The following is a 9,144-nucleotide window of genomic DNA, read 5'->3' on the forward strand; positions in this document are numbered from 1 at the left end:
GGGGGAGGAAGGTAAAGGAGATTGTGAGCCGCTCTGAGACTCTTCGGAGTGGAGGGCGGGATAGAAATCCAATATCTTCTTCTTCTTCTCTTGTGAACAAACATAAGACTCCGTGATTAAGGCAAGGGGTGGGGAGTTGAATCCTATCAGCTTTCAACCAGCAGAAGACAAACATTCCCCGTTTTCCTTTTCTCCCAGCAGTCTCAAAAAGGTTCCGTCAAAGGACCACAGAAACCCCATGAAATGAGGACGGCACTGCAGTGAAGAGGCGAAAGAAGTGAGCTTGCCTCTCCTCCATTTTGTGGTAGGAGCCGACCCTCATAATGGGTCTGCCTGTTAAAGAAGTTGTTGCATTTCCCCCCTTACCAATAGGTTCTGTGATCTGCTGTCTCCCATTTTGATTTTCTAATTTCTGGGATTAGCTCAGTGTGTTCTAGCCGCAGGGAAAAGCAGAACTTCAAGAAAATACATATGATCATCATCTTCTTTTTGAAAACACATAAATCATTTTAGCCTTTTGAAACCCATTATCTTGTTCCTCACATGCCGCAATTCTGTTCGAGACAATTAGCTGGGAATATGACTTTTATCAGAAAGCTTTCAATAACTTGTCGACTCCTGGACTGTAAAATTTGTGTATTGAAATAAAAATTAGTCCCATTGGTCTTCTAGTGTATGAAAGTGCTATCTCAAGTCGTTTTCCTGTTTCAACACACACACAAAAAAGAAGTCTAATTACGGACCGCTGTTTCTAATGATCAGAAATCTATTTTTAGTAGTCCACTAAAAGTTTTAGTTGTGAACTTCCAATTTTGTGAACTCCAGATGTTGTGCAGTGGTTTCTTTTTTAAAGAACAAGACAAAATGAACAAAAAAAAAAATTCCTGAAAAACAAAACAATATGTATACTGGGATGGTAGTGGTAGCTTTCAGTATTGTAAAGAGATTGTTATATACAAACCTTTTTGCCGTTTATCCTGTTATGTAATAAAGTCCTTTCTAGATCCTATGTGAAAAGGGGTGTGGGGGGGAGAAAAAACCTGAAGCGATATTCAATCCACAGCATGTTTCCTCATCAGCGAAGACTTGTGTAATGTAAATCTGTGCCATGTTATTAAAAAATGTGAACTAAACCGGCAGGTGCTTTTTTGTTTGAAGTCATGCTCACACAGATTCCCCCGCCCCCCTTCCGCCTCCCTTATTTCACAGCAGAAAGGGACCCTATTTCTATATGGGATGGAGTGGATTTGAAGTATCCAGTGCTTCATTTGCGTATTGAAGTATGTGGAGCTGAAGAGGAAGATGGTGGGGAGGTCGAGTGCTTCCTTTGCATGCAAAAAGGCCCCAGATTCAATCCCTGCCAGCTCCACTTAAAACGGGGGTCCACAAAATGGTTCCCATGGGCACCATGGCAACCATCAACAAATAGAAAGGAAGTGGGGCCAGGATGGACTGTTGCCCAGCAGGACTTCTCATTGGCTTTGCAGATTTAAATAATGTCATTTAGGCCACAGGTATGACTGTAGTGTGGGCTTTATTTTTTCTCCCACTCGTCTTTTGCAGGATTTTTTTTTTTTAGTACTCTTCTTCTCTGCACTTGGGCTTCTGGGGGGAGGGGAAGGGCTCTGCCTTTCACAGCAGCCATTTTGCGGTTGTTTGTTCCACCCTGTATGAGAATTCTAAAAGTATCTAAAGGCTCAGAAAGTATGAGGGGGGGGGGGGTGATTTGGAAGATTGTTCATAGCAGGTGATGGGAAATCCTGGTAGCCAGATAGAGTAGACAATACTGAACTGGAAGGACTCGTGGTCTGAGTGGGCACAAGTAGCTTAAAGCAGCTGAAGTGTCCAAGATACAGTCCCCAATACCTCCAGTCAAAATAGACAATACTGAGCTAGGTAAACTAGATAAAGGACTAGTCCAGGTACAAGAATTCTTAGACATCCTCTGTTTGCAAAGGAGCCATGGCTCACTTCCCAAAGCTCTTCCAGTTGTAGTGGGCAAAAAGTGTGAGCCTAAAGTCCTGGTTTAGGAGAGAATAGGGTTGCCAGGTCTAATCTGGCTATTATCATAGAAGTTTTATAGGCCCCATAATTCTGTTAGTCAAATTAAAAATGTTAAATGTACAAAAATATACACAGATAACATATAAATATACATACATTTAAAGAGCCCCATGGCACAGAGTGGTAAAGCTGCAGTGCTGCGGTCCAAACTCTGCTCATGACCTGAGTTCAATCCCAGCAGAAGCTGGGTTCAGGTAGCCGGCTCAAGGTTGACTCAGCCTTCCATCCTTCCGAGGTCGTTAAAATGAGTACCCAGCTTGCTGGGGGGAAAGTGTAGATGACTGGGGAAGGCAGTGGCAAATCACCATGTGAAAAAGTCTGCCGTGGTGTGATGTCACCCCAGAGTTGGAAACGACTGGTGTTTGCACAGGGGACTTTACCTTTATATGTACATTTATTACAAAATAGATTTTTAAAAAATAGATATTGACCCTGGTAATAGCCTCAAAAACCAAATTGTACAGTGACAACCCAAAATGACCGTTATTGACCCTGACCATACATGTTTCAGCCCATTGACCTTCCTCGGTGGTCAAAAAATAATTGTTTCAAAATGGCTCCTGACATCTCAATGCAACAAGCATTTCTTACCAACTGACCAAGATGAAATTTGTAAATTATTATTGTCTGTGACCAAAGGCAAAGATTCTAACCAGAGGCCTCATTCATGATAGTTTGCTGCTGTGATCAGGTATATGTTCCTGTAGTAACGGTTCAATTGTATATCTTTCTCTCCTGGCTCCATCAAATTTTATTAATCAAGAGAGACAAGTACATTTATGGTTAAGGTCATTAGTGGTCATTTTTTGGTTGTCAATGTACAATTTGATTCTTAATTGAGGCTACGACCAGGGCCAATATCAGTTTTTTAATTTACTTTATAATAAATACATGTGTATTGTGTGTTTGTGTATATAACCCGCTTGCGGGATAGGGCAGGGTACAAATCACAAATTACACACAGACACACACCCCAGTTTGGTGTAGTGGTGAAGTGTGTGGATTTTTATCTGGGAGAATTGGGTTTGATTCCCCACTCCTCCACTTGCACCTGCTGGAATGGCCCTGGGTCAGCGATGGCTTTCATAGGAGTTGTCCTTGAAAGGGCAGCTGCTGTGAGAGCCCTCTCAGCCCCACCCACCTCACAGGGTGTCTGCTGCGGGGGGAGAAGATATAGGAGATTGTAAGTCGCTCTGAGTCTCTGATTCAGAGAGAAGGGCAAAGTATAAATCTGCAATTCATATATATATTAAATTTATATATAATATATGTGTGTGTATGTGTGTGTGTGTGTTGAGATTTAATGTTTTTAATTTTTCTAACAGAGTTATTGAGCCTATACATTAAGATTTTAACTTTTAGGTTCTGAATTCAATTCAGTTGGGGTTAAGTCTAATTTTCCCTCTAAGCTGCAGAATCTTGTGAGCAAAAATTCTACTTTGTGAGCTACTGGCATTGAAGCTGTGAGCTACAGCATAAATTATTGTGCTCTGGGGTCACCCTTCCTGAGCTAAGACAAAAATCTGTGAGCTGGAGGCTAAAATTCTGTGAGCTAGCTCATGCTAACTCACCTTAGAGGGAACATTGGTTAAGCCCCCCCCCCTCTTTTTTTTTTTTTTTTTGTTTCCAGCTAGGAATGTGTCATCTGCAGAAGATAAAGATGGCTCCAGCCCCCCAAGGCATGTTGGATTAGGAGAGGTCGAGTAAAGGTTCATGGGTAATTTCAGACCCAGGAACATGCCTCACCATTTTCCTCTCAACAATCCCACAAAAACACATAGTTGGAAAGGGGTTGCAAGCAGTCATGGGAGCAGCAGATGCGCAACCACGGTTTGCCACAGGGCATCAGACTTCATTGAACTTACCCTGCCAACTATCTTTACTAGGTCTGTTAGTAAATCTGGGGCCGTTGTGACAACAAGGCTACCCCGCAGACAAGGTGAGACTTGCTGCAGCATGACAAGGGTCTTCCCTGGTATTGTAGAAAAGAGATGTCTTTGTTACTTGAAAGGGTGGGGAGGAGAGCCACCTTCAGACAGGCTGATAAGAACTGAGCATGCTCCAAGGGTCACGGAATGTTAGTGAAAGGGAGGAGGGGACAGAGTAGGGGGTTGGGAAACAGGCTAGGAAACCTGGAGATTTGCATGGCATTTCTTACAGTTCTACAGCTTATTTAATGGAATAGTTATGCCACTGTGGCTTCTTTTTTTAACCATGTGTCTGTTTTGCTTAAAAAAAAAAAAGGGAATGGCCTAACAATTTACTATCTTGCAAATGTTTCAGGAAAGCAATTAATGCAAAGCGTTGGTTGAAGTGGTTCTTGGAACTGACTTGGCCTGTCCTGTACGCCTTCCTCTTCGCTTTCCTTCCGGTACCTGATTACAAGACATCTAGCTTGCAGGCTGGGGTCCCCCCCCCCATTCTGTGCCTCCATTGATATTGTAATTTTTATAACCTTTCGTTGTTCTTGATTGCTTTGAAGGGTTTCAGCGCAATTAAAATCTGGCTCATTTGTTGCAATTACAACTGCGAGCAATTATCTTCAGAAGAGCAGTTGCTATTGGAGACTTTATTGAAGTATATGTTTTTCCACAATTTTACTTTGATTTCCTGTGCCTTGGTGGTGGTTGAAGTCATGGAAGTGTTCCATCTCGGAGAACTCTACCATCTGTCTGTCTGTGCCAAAGATACATCATTCTAGTTTGGCCTCTGCTCATTTAATGTTGCAATGTTCCCTCTAAGATGAGCTATTAGGAAGCCTATCCATCTTTCTCTTTGTCTGTCTGCCTCTATTTTGAAAAATTAAGAATTCACAAGTCTACAGAAATGAAAAAGAGTATTATGGAATGAAATTGAAACTAATCATATAGAATATTAATCTGTCTGCCTCCATTGAAGTGTGGTTGTTCCCAATTCAACCAGTGTCCGGTTTCCCCACCACCACCCTTTCCATAATCATTTATATTAGGGGTGGCCAACAGTAGCTCTCCAGATGCTTTTGCCTACAACTCCCATCAGCCCCAGCCATTGACCATGCTGGCTGGGGCTGATGGGAGTTGTGGGCAAAAAACATCTGGAGAGCTACCGTTGGCCACCCCTGATTTATATTTGTTGTCATTTGTAAAAGTTTTGTTTTTTGCTGATGGTTTGCTAACATCCATTTGTATTGTGCATGTAGAAAAAGCCCACCAGAAACCTATTTGCATATTAGGCCACACACCCTGACACCAAGCCAGCCAGAACCGCATTCCTGTGTGTTCCTGCTCAAAAAAAGCCCTTTGCATGAACATTATATTTTTTCCATGCAGGCGATACAGTAGTTCCCAATACAACTATAATAATTTAAACATACAGCAGTTTATATACTTCACAATCACAACCTTTGTTTGTTTTCCTATTGCTATGTTTATTATTTCATTTGCGAGGGCGGCGCATGGAAGTTGGCGAGGTAGGTGACTGCCTGGGGCGCCACCTCACCACAGGGGATGGGGGTGCCCCCTCCCCATCCCTGCTCACACCAACCCTTATGCTCTTCCCTGCTCCCTCTGAAGTGGGAGAGGGCTGGGCACGGGGCAGCTGAGCCACACATTCTTTCTTAAAGAATCTTAAAGTTCTTTAAAGAATTCTTAAAGTTCTTTTCAAATGTATGCTCAAGAGGACTTTATGCTTTTGTTTTCTTTCCAGTCTTTTTTTTTGGGGGGGGGGGGGATTTCAATGAATGTGCTTCAGAATTGGGATGTCTTTTCCCACAAATTTACCTGCCTTTGTTGACGAGTTGGACCATGTGTGGAGGATATAGAGAATGAAATTTGACTTCAGCGAACTTCCTGAGAATAACACTGGTATTATTGCCTAGAGTCTGTGCAAACATTTGTCAAGGCTTCTTTGCAAAAGGAATTTTCCCCGTGGCATTAAACCATTTTGTCAGAATCAATGGAAATGTGGAATCCTCAGAAGTATTCCATGCATACGAACAAAATAATGCTATGGGTCTATTATACCAGCAGATGGCAGTATAGCCAAGCTATTAAAGCCTCGAAGGTTGGTTTTCTGCCCTGACCTACGGAAGCCAGACTTACCTGATCTCATCAGATCTCAGATATTAGGCAATGTAGGCCTTGGTCAGTATTCACAAGGGAATGCCAGGGTCTCTATGCAAAGCCAAAACACTTCTGTTCCTGTCATGCTTTGGAAACCCCAACAGGGCTGCTATAATTTTTGCTCATAAGACTCTGCATCTTAGAGGGAACATCAGTCTTTGTGAGAGCCGGCTACGTGGTGGTTAAGAGCGGCAGACTCTAATCTGGAGAACCGGGTTTCATTCCTCACTCCTCCCCATGCAGCTGGCTGGGTGACCTTGGGTGAGTCATAGTTGTCTCCAAGCTGTTCCGAGCCACTTTGGTGTAGTAGTTAAGTGTGCGGACTCTTATCTGGGAGAACCGGGTTTGATTCCCCACTCTTCCACTTACAGCTGCTGCAATGGCCTTGGGTTAGCCATAGCTCTCACAGGAGTTGTCCTTGAAAGGGCAGCTTCTGCGAGAGGTCTCTCAGCCCCACCCAACTCACAGGGTGTCTGTTGTGGGGGGGGAAGATAAAAGAGATTGTGAACCGTTCTGAGACTCTGAAATTTGGACTGGAGGGTGGGATATAAATCCAATATCATCATCATCATCATCTTTCACACACATTGTGTGGCCTTTGAAGCCCCCACCACCCCATTGCCCAGCTTAGAGAAGGCATTTCTTTCTTTAACTCACTCTTCCAAGCAAAGCCAGAAAGCAGCTTGGAGAATGCATTTAAAGTTGCTTTCTTCCCACCTCTCCTTCCCTCCCCCCAACTATTTGCCTTCCTTCGTTCCTGACTTGCAGCTCTCAAGCATCTGATGTTCATGTCTTGCAGCTCTCAAACCTCTGAGATTTATTCTATGTGGCTCTTACGTTAAGCAAGTTTGGCCACCCCTGCCATAGGGTATAATGGAGAATCAATTTGTGGGCCATAGCAATCGTTTACAACATCTGATTCCCACCCACCCCCCATGTGAACAAGACCTTCCGGGAAACTGCTCTAATACAATATCCAGTGATGTCTGGACCAAGTTTTAAACTGGTCCATCCTTTCTTATCACTCTTCTCTGCAAGCAGTGATCAGATGATATTTAACTTCATGCCATAAAAAGCCTCCACTGCACATTTCCCACAGATTAATCCTCTACTTTAACTACCCACAGATTGATTGGGTCAATATGTGTTCTGGTCGAGAGAAAGAGATTGAGTTCTAGACACTCTCAATGACTGTGCTATGGAGCAGATGGTCACAGAGCCTACCAGGGGCAGGGCGATCCTGGATTTGGTCCTAAATAATGCCCAAGACTTGGTGAGAGATGTAAAAGTGACTGCACCGCTTGGGAGCAGTGACCATAACGTTATTGATTTCACCATTTGTATAAATAGGGAGTTGCCCCAAAAGACCAGCACAACCATGTTTAACTTTAAAAGGGGTAAATTCTCTGACATGAGGAGGCATGTGAAGAGGAAACTGAAAGGAAAGGTAAATACAGTCAAAACCCTTGGGAAAGCTTGGAGGCTTTTTAAAACTACAATCCTAGAAGCTCAGATAAAATATATACCACAAGTTAGGAAAGGCACAAACAGGTATAAGAAAAGGCCTGCATGGTTAACAAACAAAGTTACGGAAGCTGTAAAAGGTAAGAAGGATTCTTTTAAGCGGTGGAAAGTTAGTCCAAGTGAGATTAATAAAAGGGAACACAAGCAGTGGCAAATCAAATGCAAGACTGTGATCAGGCAGGCAAAAAGGGAAGATGAGGAGAGAAGAATACAGTACGTACATCGCATCATCAAACAGAAATCAAAAAGTGACAGCTGCCCCTCCCCCACAATTTCCTCATTAAAAAAGAAATCAAAAAGGGGACAAACTGCCCCAGACCACACTTTCCTCATTAAACAGAATATATATACATACATTTATACATCCACAGTAAAAAGTATATTTTAGAATCCTTGTACAATCAATGCAAAAAGCATTTTTTCCTGTTCTTATGGTCTGTGATTTAAAATAGCTTTTCCACCAAATTTACGTATGGGCTAATTGTGAGAGAAAAGTATTTGACCTGCAAGGTCAATGCTCTAGGTCAAGGGTTTTATGGCTGTGAAATGTATATCTCGCAGACGTGGGAGGATATTCACCCTGTGAGAGAGAGCATGAATCTTAGCAAATTATTTAATGCTGACACAGTTTAGACCTGGACAAAATAAACAGATGAAATTAGGTTCTCACGCAATAAATTTCCAGAGCTTACAGAATGCTTCTTCATATAGGAGACATTATTCTTCCAAACAACATAGTTTAAAAGAAAAAAAACACTTTAAATTGCTTCCAGAAAACAAGTTAAATACAGAAATTAACTAAATACAAGAAATTGTATATGTATTTTAAGTCTAAATTTCCCTTTATGTTCATCCTACAGCAAGTGAAATAGGCAGAAATAAGTTCTACATGCCCTGTTAAATGTGCATTCACCCCATGTTCCCCAAGTATTGTTGACAACACAAATATTTACTGCCAACTTTGGTGATTTTTGATATGGTTCCACCAAGATCAGGATCTGAGCCTTTAATTGTATTCAAGTAGGCATTCATTTGCTTTTGATGGAACTCTTAACATCAGAAGATCTGGGGCTTTGTGCTGAGCCATGCAGCTCACTTAATATCTTGGCACACAATACAACTTTTTTCCATCGTCAGCATCCTCCACCTGTTAGCACTCCAAGGAGCTGTCTGGGGGTTACTTGAGCAATGAACAGGTTGCCTAAGATTCTATAAGAAAAAGAAGAGCTTATCGTTGCTGCTTTAGGGAGAAGAGGGGGTTGTGGGTCACGGGCAGCCTAGGAACTGATCTCCTTGATGAACCAAGGGTGCAGAGAGAGGAGCGAATTCCACATTTTAATCACTCTCTGTGTAAAATAGTATTTCCTTTTGTCCACCCTGAATATGCTATCAGCCTCGTTGTATTGAGTTCTAGTATTTTGAAAGGGAGAAAAAGTTCTGTTTGTCAACTCTCTCC

The sequence above is a fragment of the Heteronotia binoei genome, chromosome 18, assembly GCF_032191835.1.
Source record: "Heteronotia binoei isolate CCM8104 ecotype False Entrance Well chromosome 18, APGP_CSIRO_Hbin_v1, whole genome shotgun sequence".
Lineage (NCBI taxonomy): Eukaryota > Metazoa > Chordata > Lepidosauria > Squamata > Gekkonidae > Heteronotia > Heteronotia binoei.